This window comes from Ostrea edulis, chromosome 3, assembly GCF_947568905.1.
Source record: "Ostrea edulis chromosome 3, xbOstEdul1.1, whole genome shotgun sequence".
NCBI classification, from domain to species: Eukaryota; Metazoa; Mollusca; class Bivalvia; order Ostreida; family Ostreidae; genus Ostrea; species Ostrea edulis.
The window spans coordinates 26,425,343-26,447,567 of NC_079166.1; the positions used below are offsets into that span (position 1 = coordinate 26,425,343).

Here is a 22,225-nt window from a genome sequence, read left to right on the forward strand (position 1 = left end):
CTTTTTGTTGCTGATCCTAGATATTTTATAGATGATATACATGTATGAAAAAGAAAATAAAAATCCTGAATTTGGAATTTCTATCTCTTTGCATTCGAATTTCTCTGATGTACATTTTACTACTATTGATCTTCAAAATGTGTGAAAAGTATTTCTAATGTATATACCTGTATTGAAAGGATATCAAAAACTAAGATTTCAAATAAAATATTTCAATAAAATAAAATGTTTTACCGATACCTTAGTACCCTACCTAATATTTTAAAGAGTGAAATAGGAAACACACATATTTTAATTTGGCCTAATCTAAAGTCAAGTACCACCTTTATGAAACAACTTAAACTTCACTAAATATGCAACATTTGTCTAATATGGTGTAAAAGATAAGATAAATAGTAATTGTGAATACTTAAATCAATACATGTATATCATCTGTGAGTCTGACTCTTGTGAAAACACTGTATATGAATTCAAAGAGTTTACCTGCACAATCCTACAAATATCCCATTGTAAAATGGTAATATAATAAACAATGGATTATCACATCTGCATGTAAACAGACCCAAAAGTAGAAAGAGTATTCTTTCTGTGACCAGGCAACCATGCAAGTTGCGAAAAAAAGTACTCGTTCTGGACAAGTTAAAATTGGCCCAGGAAGAGTGAATGTCATAGTACACTCGTCATTAGTGAAAAGTAAGATTTTCACAAACCCGAGTTATCTCCCGTTAACGTGAACACACAATATACTGATAATGGACTGCAAACAGATCGCCATTCATCAATACTATAAATATATCAATTGCCATGTACAAACATCTCTTGTAAACACAAATTTTACAAAAACTTCTCATGTTACCTTTATTGAACCATACATTCTATATAAGGGTATATTACTTTATACCATGCCATCGTCGGAAGATGACCATATACAAGTGCATATATATATATATATATATATATATATATATATATATGTAGGCTTTACTCGTAAAAGAGCAAAAGTAAGTTCACAAAACTGATTATCTCTCTCAGTATCAATCACATATTGGTGGCTTCATGAATTGTTTTTCAGGAATTTAATTCTATACAGTGTATTTGTAGAAATATTTAAAAAAAAAACACCCATGGATAACAGAAATTTGTATTAAAGTAGGAAAAGGAAAACCTTGCATCAGGAAAGTCTTTATAAAATTTGAGAGAGAGAGAGAGAGAGAGAGAGAGAGAGAGAGAGAGATGTGTATATCTTTCTCAGAAAACTTCCTGTCTGCTTCAACACCCCAACGATCGAACAACACACGCTTTACCCGTAAAACAAGAAAAGTAACTTCACGAAAACTGAAAATATAATAATAATAATGATTGGTTTTATATAGCGCCTTTTCAAGCGTATGCTGCTCAAAGCGCTTTACAATAATCAATGTACATTATTACCCCGGCAGACCTTATATCAATCTAGAATTTTCTCAGCCTCCTAGGAAGCATACAGTGCAAGCTGCCATTACAAGCGCTAGAGCACTAACATTCTAACAATATCTTTCACTGTCTATAGCTAGGTACCCCTTTTACACTTGGGTGGAGTGAGGAAATTCATGCAAAGTTCCTTTCCCAAGGACACATTGTCAGTCCTGCCGAGACCAGGACTCGAATCCACGACCTTTCGGTCGAGAGTCTGACGGCCTAACCACTCGGCCACCGACGCCCTGGGTATGTGTATATCTGTTCCATAACACTTCATGTCTGCTTCAACGCCCCTGACCTCGATCAGCGCATGCTCTACCCATGAAACTGCTAAGACAGCATTAGACTAACCACACTAACACCGCTTGGTATTCAATACAAATAAAACATCAATTTAATTAAAATGAAATATTTATCCATTGTCAAATCTTAATTACATTTTTGGGGCTTTGAAAATCTGAGAGAGAAAGCATATTTTAATATTTTAATAATTTTAATAATGCCACAAAGTATATGACAAGTAAAACGCACCTTTGGGGTATACGTCGTATTTGTGTGACCTTACTCTAGCATGATGGAGTTTGATTCAACATGCAATTAGGGAGTGATTTTGATGATGCTGGCATTCATATGTACCGTAATAAAAGGAATTAGTAAGTTATAAGCGAGGAAACCAGCACTTGACGAAGGATTTTGAAAAAAAACCTAGTTTAATTACAGGTAAAATTTGTTGGGCTTAGGTAATTGTAAGCTGATAAGCAGATTACATGCCCTGGAGCATCGTCGGATACCCATGGCTGATCTCGTGACGAGTAGAAGACGAGATCAGCCGTGGGTATCCGACGATGGCCCTGGAGTAGAAACATCACAATTTTGACATCCTGTATGCGACGTGTTGAACATATACACACATGGTATTCTCTCCTGTGTGTTGTTTTAAGAACACGTGTCGCACATACCCAATAGGTGTACATGTAAACGAAGTTCGATTGAAATGGGAAAACAAAAATTTTTCTTTTAGCATAATATAAAATTTACATTTCTTTATTCCTAAACAATACGAAATAAGATCTTGTTATAAAGAAATTTTAAATATGATACATGTAAATCCTAAGTATATCTGGTTTTAGTAAGGACCAATAGACGTTCCAGACTTATTTTTTTTATTTTTTGCTAAATGATTTATTTAATATGCCGGCATGTAATGACAGCAATCTGACGATAATCAAGCCGTAATCATTTTCTGTCGACGAATAAAATAGCTATTGTACACATAGATAGCCCTAACAGGTAAACAACGGTATTTCACACCGCGGCGGTGTAACTCTGCCCCGCGATGAAATCCCTCGGCGGGAAAGTGCGGGGAAGATAAACATACCGCGGGGGGGGGGGGGGGGAGCGCGGTCTAATACGTGATCCGCGTTGTCCCTACTGTATTCTATTTTATTTCCATCTCTTATCATATGTCAACTTTATGAGTTATGTAGTTATGAATAAAACCGGAAAGCCTTGGATAAAAAAACACTGCAAAATGTTTGCTTGCTATAACACCTGGAGATATTACTTTTGAATCCAAACTTTATGGTGGAAATGCATCTGATAGATTTTTAAATTTTTAGAAGAGGGTGGTGACATTCTGCATGATAGAGGTTTTACAATAAGAGATGTAGCCACTGACAGAAAAGCTACTTTAAATATCTCTCCATTTACCAGAAAGTGTTTGTGGGGAAACAAGTAACGACTTAATGTAAGGTGAAGATAACGAACAGTGATCAATCTCATAACTCCTATAAGCAATACAAAATAGATAGTTGGGCAAACACGGAACCCTGGACACACCAGATGTGGGATCAGGTCCCTAGGAGGAGTAAGTATCCCCTGTCGACCAGTCACACCCACCGTGAGCCCTATATCCTGATCAGGTAAACGGAGTTTATAATTAGATAGTTTAATGCAAAAATTCCGAATTTTTAATGACCTAAGTTGATTCAAATTGATCAAGGTTTTTTTTTTTTTTATCTTTTCATAAATATTACATGTCATTCCAATCATAACTTCGTTTAATCTTTTCTTTCCTATTTATTTATTTCTTGCAAGGGGGGGGGGGTTAGAGTGTACCAAGAACGGTTTAACAATCGGTGTGAAACATGTCCGACAGATTTGACCCAATGATAGGTTGTATTGACGAACTAGATCGTTATAACGACCATAGAATTTGCGAAATGCTGATTTCAATCGAGACTGTTGAAACCCCTGTTTCATCAACTTGTTTTTCAGGAGCTTACTCCCCCTAGACACCTGATATCACCTCTCGTGTGTCCAGGGGTCCTTGTTTGCCCAACTATCTTTTTTGTCTTGATTATGAGATTTATGAGATTGCTGTTACAAAATTTAGAAATTCATTTCAAAATTAAGGATTATCTCCCTCATGCATAGCTCTTATCCTTGGACGAATTTGGCTCCACTTTTTTGGCACGCTGTTTTTTGCTATATTTAGCTCTAAAACTTCATAGTTATTTCGGATTTCAAAGATTTCGGTTGAGCATCACTGAAGAGACATTATTTGTCGAAATGCGCATCTGGTGCATCAAAATTGGTACGGTATAAGTTTTACATTGATCACTGTTAGTTATCTTCATTTGTCATCGTTTATATTTGGTTTTTTATATGAACGATATCCATGGCTGCTTTTACGTCTTTGTATATTTGGAAAAGGCTCATCACATTCTCGTTATATCCTTGTAGACTAGTCAAAATGCCCAGCTCTTTATTTTGTATTGCTTGTAAGAGTTATGAGATTGATCACTGTTATCTTAACCTCTCACGATTTACATTATCATTCTATCCGTATGTTAATTTAGTGCCGAGAGTTCTGATCCAGTGATCTTCTCGTTGTCTACAAATAGAAGTACTTAAGTTTGTATTGTTTGTATGATGGTAAATGTTTTCTAGAATCCTGACCCTCATGGATAAGATGGAGTGATCAGGAGAATTAAAATACTTGTAGAAATGGTGATTACCATCAATTATTTATTTGAAATCTGTGCCCCGATATTCTTTTATTAAGAGAACCTTTAGTTTCCCCTACATAAATCAAGCCACAGAGGTTACGCTCAATAGCGTAGACAACGTTAGATTAAATACAGGTCAAATTGTCTAAGATATTGGTACGGAAACTACCTCCGGTGAGATTAGAAGTAAATGAGTTTCTAGTGATCAATATATCACAAGTTTTACATTTTTTACAGAACATTTTGAGATGGAGCACATAAGATCTGAAAAAATGAATCATCAAACTATTTCACAATGGAATATGATAAGATTTAATTTGGGTTTCTTTTCTGTACCAAAGCTGATCACCTTTATTGTAGTTTCTCTGTGGATATCGTATCCATCATTCTAAGTGGATATCGCATCTATAATTAATATGTTGATACCGCTTGTATAATTTCTCTTTTGGTATCGTATCTATTATTTCTCTGTGAATATCACATCTCTCATTTCTCTGTGGATATCGCAGCTCTCATTTCTATGTGGATATCGCATCTATAATTAATATGTTGATACCGCTTCTATAATTTCTCTTTAGGTATCGTATTCACCATTTCTCTGTGGATATCGGATCTATAATTTATCATTTTCATGGGCTGAATAATCTGTTTTGATATCGCCTCCATATTTTCTCAATTGATATCGTCTCTATACTTCATCTACGGAAATTCACTCTATAATTTCTCTCTTGATATCGTCTCTATAATTCCTCTATGGATATTGCCGATTTATAATAATAATATTATAATTTCTATGTGGATACGATACCTCTATAATTTTTCTATCATTAAAACGATTTAATTCTTTATGAAACTTAAATCATATTGTCAGCTTTTTTTTTGTTGCTGTTAAGGGTTAAATTCACTTTGATTGCACCACAATACCTGGTCGATCTTATTGAAAATGTGTTTATAGAATACATATCGCTGCAGTACTTAATATGAATACCATTATATGTTTCTTAAATCTAAGAAAGATATATATTAAATACTAAGAAAGCAACATATATCTCGCAGTTCCACAAAACAATTCTAATGGGGTTAATAATACAGAATTACTTATACATTTTCTTCTTGACAAAATAATTTAGCAAATACCATTTGTACTTCATTAAGACATAAACGTTTGCTTAAAGGGAACGTAGGGCATAAAAAATATTTTCACATTTCAAATACTAAATATGTAGTAATTAAGTCAACTGTTTATTTCCATTTGATTGTAATCTGCTGTGTAGAAATAGGCTATTAAATATAGCTACACATCATCTGCTGGAGGCTGCCATTTTGCAAGATAAAGTTATCGCTTATAAGATATTTCCCACAATCCCATCTGCTTATGACGTATACCGGGCAATTGCCTATCAATGAAAGCAGCTGATCATATCTGACTGCAAAGGATATCAATTTGAGCCTGATTATAATGAAGAGGAATTTTTAGCAGCTTCAAATGAAAACACTATTGAATTGGGATGGATTGATGGAAACTACACTCTTAATTCTTAAATTTTCAATTTTGTATTCTTAATACAGTTCATTATCTTCACTTCTTCACTTGAACATTCCTTAGCACATATGATGGACAATGAGTGAGCAATTCTATCTGTATATGTTCCACAAAGTTGATTTGTTCTTCAATATGGATTGAGAGTGGAATATTGTTGTAACTACTCATGTCTTCGTTCAGCTGAAAATATAAAAATGAAATCAAACCATTACTTTATAACTTAAGTGATGAAATTTCATGAAAGTGCATGTACATGTATATGTATTTCACACAACAAAGAGTTTATTTTTCATAGTAGGTAGTTTTCTCTCTTTCTGATTTATTAGTACATCTGTTTACAAGAGAATCTCTATAGAGCACAAATCAGTTGATTATCACTACACCCCTGCAGTAATTGCCACGTAAATGTCAAGACTTGAAAAATTAACTGCACAGGGGGAATTCAAATGACCTTGGTTGTAAAGCTTTGTTAATCATTTAATAGAGAAAATATTATGCATCAAATTACCTGTTTCCGTAGATGCTGATAGTCCAGGTTGGTCAATAGGTTCTGCATATGAGTTTTCATTGGTTTCCAAAAGACAATGGATTAGCTGAAAAATGAAAAATACTCATAATGACTTATTAATTATATATACTATACTTCATACTATACTTCATATATACTAAACTTCATTTGTTTACTTGTACATTTTCAATTTCTTTAAAAACAATAGTATAATACAAAATGTGCTAGTGCTGTGATGATTTTTGAAAGTATTACATGTATCCTGTTTTTCCTTTTCCTCATCTTTTTGAGCTATTTTCTCTTATTTTCTTAGGCTTGCTGCCATCAAAGATTTTTGTTACTGCATCTTCTTTTTAATAGGTTTTGGTGTGTATCACAATATCTTAGTTTAAATAGATATTAATATTAACTTTGAATATTTAAAAAGCAGTGTTTACCCATCCTTTCATATTTAGCCTGTACAAAATGTTCACTGGATAAGGATATTAGAATAAACTGAATTATATTTAAATTAGAGAATTATTATATAAGTGAAAGTTTGTTATAAATAAATTCTGGTTATTTACACATTAAGAATTATTAGTATTTACCGAGTAAAATGCAAATATAATTTATACTTACCCTGATATCCTCTTTAAAAGAATCTTTCTCAAAATGCCGTTCAAAACAAAAGAATCATTTCCAAGGTTATGTATCCAATTATTGCACAATGGTAATAGTTTTGAGGGGAGACCAAGGCTGCTAAAAGGTAGATACATGTATTCCTTTTCCATTGACCACAGTTCAAAATTTGGCTTGAACTCCCGACATTTAAATTATAGATACTCTGCATAATCCATTTAGTGCTATAGGCACAGCAGTTGTAATGAATTGCCGCATACACGTCATCAGCCGCCATGATAAGAGATTCTCCCATTCAGCTCAGTTTTCAGTGTAAATGACAGATTAAATCTTGTTACCAGCAGCAATTATTTTTTCTATGCTAGATTTTGTTGTCTGCATGGTACGAGTTTTCACATATCAAAATTAGATTTTTGACCCAACGTTCCCTTTAACCATGGTGTACACAGAAGAAACATCGTTGATTATCCTAGCTGTGTTTTTGTTGTAAGGAAAGGTGTATATATTTTTTCCTTCTTTGCAAAGCTTAATTGCAAGAAATTTCATGTTAAAAAATCGGTTTCAAATATATGATGTACCTATCATTGATGCGTGAATTTTACTTTGAGAGCAGTGACAATTTAGGATACGAAACGAATGGCAAATTTGCATTGCTGTTCAGAAATTCATGCTAAAATTTAACAGAATGATATATGATTTACGAGACTGGTCACAGTTAGTTATCTTCCCTTAGCTAGTTCATGCTGCCTTGGCATTGATTCTGTTTATGCATATGTTTTGGGAAATTTGTAATTATTCATTATTTGATGAAATCTCGTAAATATTAGAACTCGTGCTCGAACACTTTGTATAATTCATATGAAATGAAATTTGTTCAAACCAATGCATCACGGCGGGTTTGACCAGTCGACAGGGGGTGTTTGAAGTGATCATTTGTCCGGAGTCCACAAAACACTGCACATCATTTTTGTATTTATAAATGAATAAATAAATAAAAAGTAAAAAATGAAATAAATTGAACCCGGAGCAAACACGCAGTGCAAATTAACAGTTCCAATGTTTATTCATTGACATTGTTATGTTGATACGCTTGGTTTGTTCCTATCGATTATGCAACTGAAAGGCAGTTATAGAAAATCTCAATCCCCAATTAAGTACTTATGACATTAACTTAAAATACAGTAAAACTTAAATATAGCGAACACGGATATAGCGAAATGACAGCTATAACGAAGTGAAAACGATGTCCCCGGCAAATTCTTTATATATTCTATATAAAAATATGCGTCTATAACGAACACATATATAGCGAATTTACGGATATAACGAAGTAAATTCCTATTTCCCTTCTTGCATTAAAAATGAACGTAAAAATTACCTTTTATAAAGAATTTCTTTTTTTTTTCATTTGGAACTCGTGATTTTTAAAAATCGCTTTCCATTGCCATAAAGGATCCACCCTTATTACAAAATTTCTGTTTGTATTTTTTGAAAAAAAGTTGTTAACGCAAAACAATACTTACACATACGTTTAGCAAATATATTGCCGGTAATGTTTACTATTCTCGTTAATTAAATTTGAAATTTGATAGCATTTATTTTATTGTACACTCCTTCATTTGTGTAAAGCGACAAGTAAATGACAACTGCAATATACTGTTTGTACATGTATGTATTGCGCATAATTTTGTTGAAATTTTTTCTCTCGAAATGTTCTTGCGTGACTTAATAATCCATCAAGATAAATTATCATATATCAATTAATGTGTATATTTTTGGTATAAAAATATTTCTTCTCGAAAATATATAGGCTTAATTTCTCTTAGAGACAATACAAACGCAAGTATATCGATTGCCGCTTTCTTGTACAACTGATATACATGTAGAACAAATCAGTTTTATAACGAATTCGTTATATTTGAATTAAGAATTCGCTATAAACGTATAGTGAATTACGCTTATAGCGAATTTTTATAGAGTGTCCGCAGAAATTCCCTCTATCAGAGTTTTACTGTACATTTATATCAATCCCGTATAAATGAAAAGAGCAATGCAGAAGATACGCATGGAAAATTTGAAAACCCGTATCAAACCAGACGGCGCTTTTGTGAAGTCTATAACAGACAGCAGTGATGTATTCTTGTTAAATACAACTTATTAGCAATGATGAATCAAGGATCAGTAATTGGGGATGATCTTCGTGTTTATTGTACAAAGTAATCGAAAAGGATTTAAAAATTGTTTACAATCACACAGGTTTAATTTTGATGATAAAAATAGTAATTTTCTGCTTGCAAAATTCCGCCGCTAGCATCCCCGTGTATATACAATTACACCTACAGGCACACAGAAGCTCGACCGTAACACAATAGCTATAAATAGACACCGACTAAAAAGATTAACATTAGCGATGAGGGGTATTATGTAACAGGTCTCCGATATCTTTTGTACACGTTATCTCGCAGCCATCAATCTCAAAAGCCCTATATCTAAAGCCAATAACGTGATTACCTGTCTGGCACAACCACAGATACATTGTGAAAATGAAACACAACACCTTTGTCAGGAATTAGAATGACCGTTTGTTAAGGAAACATTTAAACCAAAGCAAATCATCTTGCAACTAGACTATGTATTTATGTCTTAGACAACATTTATGATGTCAACCTATATACGACGAATTGTGTTAAACAAATTGACAAATCCGAAAAATAAAACACAAGTTATTAAATGTGACAAAAATGATTTTGCAGTACATGTATATGATAAAAACCCCTCATAATTCCCAAGGTCTAAAACGTAACGAAAATGGAACAAATCCCATGCTATATAGAACACAAGGTTGAAAATAAGAGAAACACTGACCCCTAGAAGCAGCAAATGTAAAACTTATACGGTACCAATTTTGATGCACCAGATGTACATTTCGACAAATAATGTCTCTTCAGTAATGCTCAACCGAAATGTTTGAAATCCGAAATAACTATGAAGTTTTAGAGCTAAATATAGCCAAAACCAGCGTGCCAAAAAGTGGAGCCAAATTCGTCCAAGGATAAACGTTCATTTGTATATAATGAACGACTTTGTGAGTCGTATAGTCTGTGGTAATTGACGTTCGCTGCTTTCGGAGTTGCCACTGAGATCGTATTCAAAGGGTATGCTGTCATGTGCCTAGGAGGAGTACGCTGCCCACATTGACTGATCGTACTTAAAATATGCCTTCATCGAGTACTAATTCAGTAATTACAATAGGTAAGTAGACGTGTTATATGGAATGACAATACTTGGCGTCAGGGGATAAACTAGTACATCAAATGCGAAGACAACTTGAGTAAGGAATGTCATCAGAAGTTTAAACTGTGTTTTGACCTGATTATGGGAATGGGTAGGGCGATGACACACCTACTTCCACCGATGACGTGGTACTTGTGTATATAATGAACGACTTTGTGAGTCGTATAGTCTGTGGTAAGTGACGTTCGCTGCTTTCGGATTTGCCACTGAGATCGTATTCAAAATGGTAAGACCAATTATGAAAAGTACCCCTTCGAACAATACAACCCACGTATTGAAGAACAATATAGTAAAGTTAATGCCGTCTCGGCAAAACATAAACAAGCAGGAATGCAACATTTGATCCAAGAATATTTCAATGTGATGGAAAGTGACCTTTCTGTTCATAGATATGGGGATTTCATGACTTATATCTTTACAGATGCATAGAGAGAGATAATTCACATACGTTATGAATATTAGTTTTTAATCCATATAAATTTTTCGTTCGTGAATAAATGTCAGTACTTTATTATTTCACCAGGTATTAATGTCCCTCATTATCGTCTACGGTGTTATAATCAACTCCTTTGTATGTGCTCCCCCCACTCGCTACTATAACAAAAGCAGGGGTGGAAGGAGTATCACAGATGGTGAATTTATGGCTGCAGGTCAAAATAGTGAAACTGGAGAAATTCAAGTCAGGGATCGAAGATCTGCCGTCGTGAGTTAAATATGTTCTCTGTTGAATGTTATCATTTTTTTAGATTATTTGCCTACCAATTTGTAGTTATATAAATAAGTTACTCCCTTTACACTGGAAAGTGGGAACGTGATTATCATTGCTGTTCTGAGCTTCAGATAAATAGTATTAACAATATAGTAAAGCTTAATGTAACAATTCTTTATTATGGTGACTGTTAACTTCAAAGTTATGGAGAACACTTTTCAAAATGTGCATTTCGTCAAATTGTGGGTTAGGAAAGGGTGGTGTTTTTGTCTGTCGAATTGATACAATTACTACTGCTAATTTCAGAAGTAAAATAACAAAGTCACTTCATAATAAAAGCAAATTGAAAGCGTGTGATTAAATATAACCAGGCACATACAATTCCTTTTTAAAATGGTAGGGGACAGTCGTCGAAGTCAATATCACAATTGTCTGAAAATGTTTGACTTGGTGAACTAAAATAAAACAAAATCAAAGCTCTAAAATGTGGAGAACGTGAGAAGTGGTGCTCCCTCAGTTGAATTCATTGATTTGATTTCATATTTTCAATATACAGTAGTTTTGAAAAAATGAGAAAATTATAGATCAAACTTTGTACGTAAAAATAACCAACTTTGCATGTAATAGGAGCTGGGTGGTAGAGAGTTCGCTTCGTAACCGGGAGGTCTTGAGTTTGAACCCTGCGTGCGTCATGTAAAACTTGAGGCGTTAGTAAAGGTAGTGATTGCTCCTTTGCCAAACGCTGAGCATTAAATTTTATAATTGGGAGTCACAGTTCTTTAGGATATAACCTTAAGAATGTAGGTCACATGAAGCAGTAGACGTTTGTACTTTAAAGAACTCTCATTGCCACGACTCTGAGTGCTAAGCATAGGTCTTAATTTGTAATACTTAGCCTACTGTGGGTTACTTCTCAATATTAATGAAATACTGGGATGTAAAACAAGCAAATATTCAATCAATCAGCGTGTCATTTACTTTGTATATGTATATATAATTGCTGTTACAAAATTTAGAAATTCATTTCAAATTTAAGGATTTTCTCCCTCATGCATAGCTCTTATCCTTGGACGAATTTGGCTCCACTTTTGTGGCTATATTTAGCTCTAAAACTTCATAGTTATTTCGGATTTTAAAGATTTCGGTTGAGCATCACTGAAGAGACATTATTTGTCGAAATGCATATCTGGTGCATCAAAATTGATACCGTATAAATTTTTCATCATTTCTATGGCTTACAAATACCAAGGTGCTCTTTATTTTGAATGTTATCGTTGTTGTGACTTGCAAAGATCAACGTCATGTTTATAACGTATATCAGCATTAATACATTAAAATGTCTTGTTTTCTTTGTATTTCAGTATTCTCATGACTAACAAAGATTAGGGTGTTTATTACTTTGTATATAAGTATTGTTATAATTTTAAAAGAAATAGTAATGAGTAACTATAGACCTAAACTTCATATAAATGTCAAGACTATTCAAAGAATTATTTAAATTATATCCCTAATTCAAAGGAATTACCACCGGCTGGTAAATAGGCAGTACATATCAACACACGTTGCTGATCTGGCGAATTGCAGCGAAAAATGAACAACGAATTTGCGTCTTTAATAAAGCTGCATTCGTCATTGTTTGTCAATTTGTAATTTCATAGCAATACAGGAAGAGGTTTGATAGATACATGAATTTTATTTATATTCACAAAGTGAATGGGATTGGGTAGTTTTCTATTTTAGCCCTGTCCCTTATCAAATGTCAATTTTATGAGTTATATAGAAATGAATAGAAACGAAGAGCATTGAATAAAAACGTGAAAAATGTTCATCAATTCTTATCAATCATATTCAAAATTTGTTGTAAGGAATTTCTCGATGAGTCTGCGTTGCAATGTGGAGGTGTATAAATACAGTTGTACGAATCTGCAGTGCCATGAAAACTGTTCATTGGAACTTTTCTTTATCTAAAATTATAAGCGATAGCTGCCGTAATCAGTGATGCATGCAGTCATGGACATCGTTCATATAAACGACCAAGCATAAACGATGTCACATTTTCTTTATTTTTGCATTACATTAACAGACAATTAGGTCCAATCATACTCGTACAAATCTTTACTCTGTTCCGTTGAGAGTTTAAAATACGTTATCAGAAGCAGCCATAGCTGGACTATACTTGGAATTTTGAACACCAGAATATTAGACTAAACTCTATGATTATGGATGTTGTCAATTGCAGGCTCCCTTAAGTCCCCGCGGATCATTGATGACATTAGTTCTGAATGTGGGAAATGAGCGAAAGTGTTCCTCCTTCAGTTGCATTCATTGATTTGATTTTAAATTTTCACTATAGTTAAAAATGGGGAAATTATAGATCAAACTTTGTACGTAGATAATAAACAACTTTGCGTGCAATAGTAGCTGGGTGGTAGAGCGTTCGCTTCATAACAGGGAGGTCTTGAGTTCGAACCCTGTTCGCGTCATATAAAACCTAAGGCGTTAATAAAGGTAGTTATTGCTCCTTTGCCAAACGCTGAGCATTAAATTTTATAATTGGGAGTCACAGGTCTTTCGGATATAACCTTAAGAATGTAGGTCACATGAAGCAGTAGACGTTTGTACTTTAAAGAACTCTCATTGCCACGACTCTGAGTGCTAAGCATAGGTCTTAATTTCTGGTCCTTCATCTTCTGCGGGTAACGTCTCAATATAAATGAAACATTGGGATGTAAAACGAGCAAATATTCAATCAATCAAAGTGTCATTTACTTTGCGTATCATCATTGCTATGGCTTATAAATATCAAGGTGTTCTTTATTTTGAATGTTATCAGTGCTGTGACTTGCAAAGACTAACGTCATGTTTGTAACGTATATCAGCATTGATACATACAAGATTTATGAATAGCAATGACTTGTTTGCTTTGTATTTCAGTATTCTCATAACTAACAAAGATTGATGTGCTTATTACTTTGTATATCGATATTGTTAATATTTAAAAAATAGTAAGGAGTAACTATAAACCTCATCTTCATAATAGTGTCAAGATGATTTAGAGAGTTATTTAGATTTGATCACTAATTTACAGGAAAGGCCACCACGTGGTAAATAGGCAGTGCACATGAACACACGTTGCTGATCTGAATTGCAGCGAAAAAAGAACAAAGATTTTGCGTCTATAATAAAGCTGCATTCCTCATTGTTTGTCAATTTGTAATTTCATAGCAATACAGTAAGAACTTTGATAGATACATGCATTTTTATATTCACAAAGTGAATGGCATTGGGCAGTATTCTATTTTAACCCTCTCCCTCATTAAATGTCGATTTTATGAGTTATATAGTAATGAATAGAAACGAAGCGCATTTAATAAAAACTTGAAAAAGGATTATTAATTCTTATCAATCATATTCAAAATTTGTTGTAAGGAATTTCTCGATGAGTCTGTGTTGCAATGGGGAGGTGTATAACTACAGTTGTAGGAATCTGCAGTCCCATGGAAACTGTTCATTGAAACTTTTCTTTATATAAAACTATAAGAGATATATATCGTAATCAGTGATGCATGCAGTCATGGACATTGTTCATATAAAAGACCAGGTATACATGATGTCACATTTGGTTAACCGTTTCCTTACGTCAACAAACAATTAGGTCTATATCATATTTGCAAAAATCTTTACTGTGTTCCATGAGAAGTTTACTTACGTTATCAGAAGCAGTCATAGCTAGACTATACTTCGATTTTTGAACACCAGATTATAGACTGAACTCCATGATGTTGGATGCTACCAATTACAGGTTCTTTAAATCCCCGCGAATCGAGGATGGCATTACTTCAGATTGTGGGGAATGACAGAAAGTGTTGCTCCCTCAGTTGAGTCAATTGATTTGATTTTAAATTTTCACTATAGTTAAAAAAAATGGGAAATTATAGATCAAAATTTGTACGTACATAATAAACAACTTTGCATGTAATAGTAGCTCAATGGTCGAGCGTTCGCTTCGTAACCGAAAGGTCTTGAGTTCCAACCCTGCTCGCATCATGTAAAACCTAAGGCGCTAGTGAAGGTAGTGATTACCCCTTCGCCTAACGCTCGGCATTTAGAATTAGGAATCACAGGTCTTTCGGATATAACCTTAAGAATGTAGGTCACATGAAGCAGTAGACGTTTGTACTTTAAAGAACTCTCATTGCCACGACTCTGAGTGCTAAGTATAGGTCTTATTTTGTGGTCCTTCATCTTCTGCGGATTATGTCTCAATATGAGCGAAGACTTGGAATGTAAAACAAGTAAATATTCAATCAATCAGCGTGTCATTAACTTTGTATATCATCATTGCTATGGCTTACAAATACTAAAGTGTTCTTTATTCTGAATGTTACCATTGTTGTAACTTGCAAAGATCAACGTCAATTTTATAACGTATATTAGTATTAATACATTAAAGATTTATAAATATCAATGTCTTGTTTGCTTTGTATTTCAGTATTCTCATGACGAACAAAGATTGAGGTGCTTATTACTTTGTGTGTCGATATTGTTAATATTTAGAAAATAGTAAGGAGTAACTATAAACCTCACCTTCATAGTAGTGTCAAGATTATTCAGAGAGTTATTTAGATTTTATCTCTAATTTACAGGTAAGGCCACCACTTGGTAAATAGACAGTACACATGAACACACTTTGTTGATCTGGCGAATTACAGCGAAAATGAACAATTTACATCTTTAATAAAATATTATTCCTCATTGTTTATCATTTTTTAATGCATAGCAATACAGGAAGAACCTTGATAGATACATGAATTATGTTTCTCTAAACAATGTTTATTCACAAAGGTAATGGGTTTAGAGAATAGACCATATTCTATTTTATTCCCATAGTTTATTAAATGTCAATTTTATGAGTTATGTAGTAATGAATAAAAACGGAGAGCCTTGCATAAAAACGAGGAGAAATGTTTTTTTTTTTAATTCTTATCAATCCTACCGAACATTTATTGTAAAGAATTTCTCGACCAATATGTGTTGGAATGCGGTGTATAACTAAAGTCGTAGGAACCTACAGTCCTCCCATAGAAACTGTTCATTGAAACTTTTCTTTATATAAAAGTGTAAGAGATAGTTATTTTAATCAGCTATGCATGCAGTCATGGACATTGTTCAAATTGTAAAACTTATACGGTACCAATTTTGATGCACCAGATGCGCATTTCGACAAATAATGTCTCTTCAGTGATGCTCAAGCGAAAAGTTTGAAATTTGAAATAACAATGAAGTTTTAGAGCTATTATAGGGAAAACAGCGTGCCAAAGAAGTGGAGTCAAATTCGTCTAAGGATAAAAACTATGCATGAGGGAGACAATCCTTAATTTTGAAATGAATTTCTAAATTTTATAACAGCAATTAAATATGCATCCGTATTTTCAAGCTAATAACGAAGTACTTAGCTACTGGGCTGTAAAGACCCTCGGTCTACCAGTAGAGGCCTATAAAAGACCAAGTATACATGATGTCACATTTGGTTCACTTTGTCACAATAGGTTCACATTTACCTCACGTCAACAGACAATTAGGTCCTTATCATATTCGCACAAATCTTTACTCTGTTCCATTGAGAGTTATAAATATGTTATCTGAAGCAGCCATTGCTGGGCTGTACTTGGATTTTTGAATACCTGAATATAGACTAAACTCTATGATTATGGATGTTGCCAATCACATGCTCTTTAAATCCCCGCGGGTCATAGATCGCATTCCTTCTGAACCATGCCGACAGTTCCTTAACCCTTTCTCTACCGTATCGGTCAATTTGACTGATGGCGCGTAAAAACAGGACTACGAAAAGGAGTGCCTCTAAATCTTTGACACTACAGCCATAAGATATATGATCTATACATCAGTTTTTGGAAATTTTCTCTATTTTTTAAATATGTAAAAATCAATTGAGTAAGTAAAGCCATTATATCAACAAAAGCATTTAAATCAAAGGATGGCTTCGTCTAAATATGACGCAATGCTTTGTCGCAAGGTCATTTTTTTTTATTTCTCTTATGAATGCAATATTTTTTTTATATTTTTGAAAAGCATATATTCTCTGCTTTTAGAAGATATAAAATTATTTTTAATGCCTTGCAAAGTTATAAGAAAATAGCAATTTTTTGCACATGTACGTTTTCTTACGAATTTATTTCTCGATGTTTAAAGAGATCGGCATTTTACCTATACTATAGAAATAGGGAAAAGTAAAACAGCCGCGAAAAGTAGAGGAAATTTCCCTTTTGATGGGCCCTTATTCGTGTTATAATTTTCGGTAGTTTTTATATTGCGATAAAATAAAATTGGGACATCCTGTGCGGTTTTCTTTAAACTAAACGACAAAACGTCGTCGCTGAAAGCAATCGACGCGTGTCGCACAATAAAGAGGTGAAAACTATTTGTATTGTCCTCTATTAGTAAATTCAGTACCCTTTGATACACTACAACAAGATACATATATGTATGAAATAATCAGTTAGGTTATCTCTGCTTTTTTTTCAAAAAGCTTAAAACCATTATTGGTATATATCAGTTACACAACCTACAAACACCTATTGAAAATGTTACATCGGCAAAGTAAATTTTCAAAAAAGATAAATAAACTACTTCAAATTCAGATATAAACGCTATATTTATTCAGAATAGTAATAGTAATATTTTTCCCTGCCAAAGAAAGAAAACAAAAAAGAATTTCGCATATAGCCTATACACTTATTTTCCGTGATCTGGATCGTGGGGAACACACGTGTTTCCGTTTCAACAAAAACAACACAGCTTTACTGTGATTGTCACAGCGAAGGCTTGTATTTTACATCTTTAAAACGACCTGATGTCAGAAGAAGGTGCCATGGATCCCCTGTTGCAGGATGACTGACACGATCATGCATTCAGTATAAACATGTACATGCAAGTAACGACTTAATGAAAGGTGAAGATAGCAAACAGTGATCAATCTCATAACTCCTACAAGCAATATAAAATAGATAGTTGGGCAAACACGGACCCCCTGGACACACCAGAGGTGGGATCAGGTGCCTAGGACGAGTAAGAATCCCCTGTTGACCGGTCACGCCCGCCGTGAGCCCTATATTCTGATCAGGTAAATGGAGTTATCCGCAGTTAAAATCAGTGTGCCAAGAACGGCTTAACAATCGGTATGATGCGAGGTTGTATTGACGAACTAGATCATTATAACGACCATAGAATTTGCGAAATGCTGACTTCAATCGAGACTGTTGAAATCCCTGTACCATCAACTTGTTTGTCAGTAGCTTACCTCGATTTAAAAACTGACTATACCCAGAACAAGCTATTGCATATCGAATCAGTTGAGATATATAAACACCATGTGCAGGTGATAATGGAATATTGCTACATAAATATGGGAAGTTGACGATGGAGAAGCTGAAATCATCCGGTTTGTCATACAGTTGAGTTGTCAGTTTGCCGTTAATGTCTACTTTCAATAAAATATCTAAGTATGAAGCAGAAGTGGACGACTCTGTGGTGTCCTTTATTTCGAGCTCACAGGGATATATCAAACTGACATATGAATGAAAGCTATCATTGTTAATAGACAAAATGTCATCGATATATCTAAAAGTCGAATTGAAGGTCACAGCGAAGGATTTTTTCTTCTCACGTAGAAGTTTTTGAATAAATTCTGCTTCATATGAATATAAAAACAGGTCAGCTAACAAAGGAGCACATGTAAGTTGATGTAGCCACATAGGCCGACTGGAAAGAATTTTTTTCTCGGTTTTATCATGTCATGAAAAATTCACGATTAATTAACCTCGATTTGATGCAATAATTTGTCGATTCGTGAAAGAAAATATTTATATTTTATAATATCTAAACCAAGTGAATAACACCCAATTGTTTATTAAGAGCTGACATCATTTAATCCGTCCTGGTCCGGCATTGATCAGTCTGATTACCCCCCTCCCCTTTTGTCCCCCAGAATTATCTCCTTACCTGACGCGCAAGTGTAAGAAGTGGGTGGATTTATCGTGCAATGAGAAGGGGGGTGGGGTGTTGTAATCAGACTGGGCATTCATGACCACTGGTGAGAAGGCTATTTTCCAAGATTTTTCCATGTTTATAAAAAATTATCTTTCTATGAAAAGAAATAACAATCTCTTAGAAAAACACATTTTTTATTATTGTAATGATGAAATTTATTATCATAATTTGATTTATTTTCTTCATATTATGACAGAAATAAAAACAAAATGTGTTTTTGGGTCAAAAGGGGGGGGGGGGGGTTAACACCACTCAAAGTGATTATGACATGCTAATGAAAAATCATATTAATTTCTCTTTTATCCAAATGCATGTATTTTATATACACTTAGTAGCTTATGACCATAAATTACATGTGATCCACACATGCTGGTGCTTGTATGGTATGAGCTAATGGGCATGTGTCTCCTTCTTGCCTAGCTTTTTCTCTTATTTCGACTGAATCCATACCCTATCAGAGTAACATACAAGGGGATTTAGACACTGTGTACCATGAAGAACCAATTCAATTCTAATTTTATATCTGGGTCATTCACTTTCCCTCAGAGTTGCAGTATTTTCGCTGGACCCTGTAGGTTTTAACCTGAATTTCTTCAGTATTTGCCCCCATGTATATGCTAGGCATAATGCTGATACCTACATGATGCATATCTTTTTTTCATTACACACTTTGCTACACTCACAATGTATAATGAAATAGTCCATTCATTTATAACACATGTATGAATCCCTTTCCAAATGTCACTTCAAATACAGGACATTTCTATCTTTAAATAAATTTGAGCTGTATTTAAGTGCGAAACTGTCCCTTGCTACCATGAAACTTATATTTTGTTTTAAAACATAAGCCAACAATTCTTAATTGTAATTTCTTTTCATCTTTAAAAAGGGTATTGACATCCCAATATTTAGAAGGTATCATCCGCTAGTGACAGTCTACTGGCAAATCCAGACATGCATTGGAAGGATGTTGATGTTGAGAACACAGGGACACCTGATCCAAGAACTGTTATATTTCATTCGGAGTGACAACCTGGCATTCAGTTGGTATGACTCTTTGAGATTGAATATAGGGTTAAATCCGTATAGATTTGGTTAACATTCAAATGAACCCAGATAATACATTCACAAATGGAATCATGGCGTTATGATACACTGATATGCATGTACCATTTCACTGTTTTTTACTGCATTACTAGGTATCACATACATACAAAAAGAGACACAACACGGGAAATCATTATATCATTATTCTGTTTCTAATTAAAAGGTATGACAAGTTTTCTAAATGCTGACAAATAAGGTGTGGTGGTCAATACAGATTAATAATTATTTGCAATTTCCTTTCAGACATGGGACCCGTTTATTCAGAGAACTGCATATTTTATGAAGCTGTTTTTGAAAGAAGATTTAGTTTTCTCCATCTGTGTTGCCATCAAGCATTATGCTGAGATGGTCATATCTAGAGGGAAGGATCGTCATATGCTTTCCAAGGAAGTTCGCAGCCTTTCACTGAAGAGGATACTATTTTAAAAAAAAACGGTATTGTGACAGTGATTTCCAGTTTAAAACGAGTAATAAACGAGTAATAAAATGCATAATAAAAATATTACCTTTACCAAAATTAATCTGGCTGCACCTATTTATTAAATGTGTACTCAATCACCTCAGATGCAGGGTGAACATAAAATTTCATAATTAAATTTTCAGAGGGCCTTGATTATAGAAAACATTTACAGAGCCAATTGAGTATTCGAAAGCTCTGACAATACATTAGTATTTAGGACCCAGTATTAAGAAATACCCCCCCCCCCGATCTTTGTGCATTGTCTTATACATGTCTGCTGTGAAGTTCCAGCCGACAGACAGATATTGGTCAATGCATGCCCCTATCGGAACAACCCAGTATCAAGAATTGTATCTAGAAATATTTTTGTTAATTATGATGCAAGTACATTTAAATCTAGTGATTGAAAGTAAGTGGGGATCCGGGTTAGAATAGGTCCTCAGTATCCCTTGCTTGTCGTAGAAGGCGACTAAATGGGGCGGTCCTTTGGATGAGACCGCAAAAACCGAGTTCCTATGTCACAGCAGGTGTGGCACGATAAAAATCCCTCCCTGCTCAAAGGCCATATGCACCGAGCATAGGCCTATATTTTGCAGCTCTTCAACGGCAGAGATGACGTCTCCATATGAGTGAAATATTCTCGAGAGGGACGTTAAACAATATTCAATCAATCAATCATTCATAAATGTTGAACTTGGGGAGGAAAAACGGTAGTACTTTTTGATAACATTTGAAAAGGTGTTGTTGCTTAGAAACCAAATATATTTGAATACAAAAAAATATTTAATTTATATTAACAATAAAGATCTTTGTTTTAATGTTGCAATACTTATTCTATTTAGTGGAACATAATGGCAAAACGTCATATTAGAAAATGAAGGATATTTATATCAAGTACGAAATTTCCATTTTATGACCTTTGACCTTAATTCTCTTCATCATATCTTTTGTTAAAAACCCTTTAAAATGATTAAGATCTATTTAAAGATTATATTTTTAAAATCATGTGACATTTACTAATCATCATGCAATGTAATTATGTTTAAAATGTGTCGAAGGGATGCAGAAAGGCAAATTATGGTCAAACTTGTACTAAAAGTGTTGTTACTTAGCAACCAAAAATATTTGTTTTTCAATAAAATTGATTAATTTGATTGTGGTGTTTTTGTAGTATTTGAAAAGGCACATCAGTTCATGTATTTAGAATTTCCTATTTTTGACTCTAATCTTGTAATAGGGGTTGTAATATATATATTTCAGAGAAAAAAGATTGCAAAATTGTGCACTTATATGACCTTTGACCCCGTAGACCTCTTTGCGGTCATGAGATACCTTGACAAACTTTATAAGAAATTGTTCCCTGTCCAATTCCTAACAAAATTATATGTCGTATTTTTACCTCAAATCGTGATACTTGCAAATTTAAATCGATGTAAAAATATTG

The 22,225-nt window shown here is 33.9% G+C and overlaps 1 protein-coding gene and 1 long non-coding RNA gene across 3 annotated transcripts in view; both read left to right on the forward strand.

Moving 5' to 3' along the window:
- Positions 1 to 22,225, forward strand: part of LOC125676603 (microfibril-associated glycoprotein 4-like) — a 116,235-nt gene that overhangs the window by 28,254 nt on the left and 65,756 nt on the right. The gene's annotated exons all lie outside the window — the stretch shown is intronic.
- Positions 10,257 to 15,612, forward strand: LOC130053312 (uncharacterized). 2 transcript variants are annotated; one of them, XR_008801859.1, is made up of 3 exons: positions 10,257 to 10,393; positions 10,959 to 11,138; positions 14,233 to 15,612. It is a non-coding gene; the product is annotated as an uncharacterized LOC130053312 (long non-coding RNA). The 2 variants fall into 2 exon arrangements; XR_008801858.1 differs by lacking the exon at positions 10,257 to 10,393 and adding an exon at positions 10,571 to 10,661.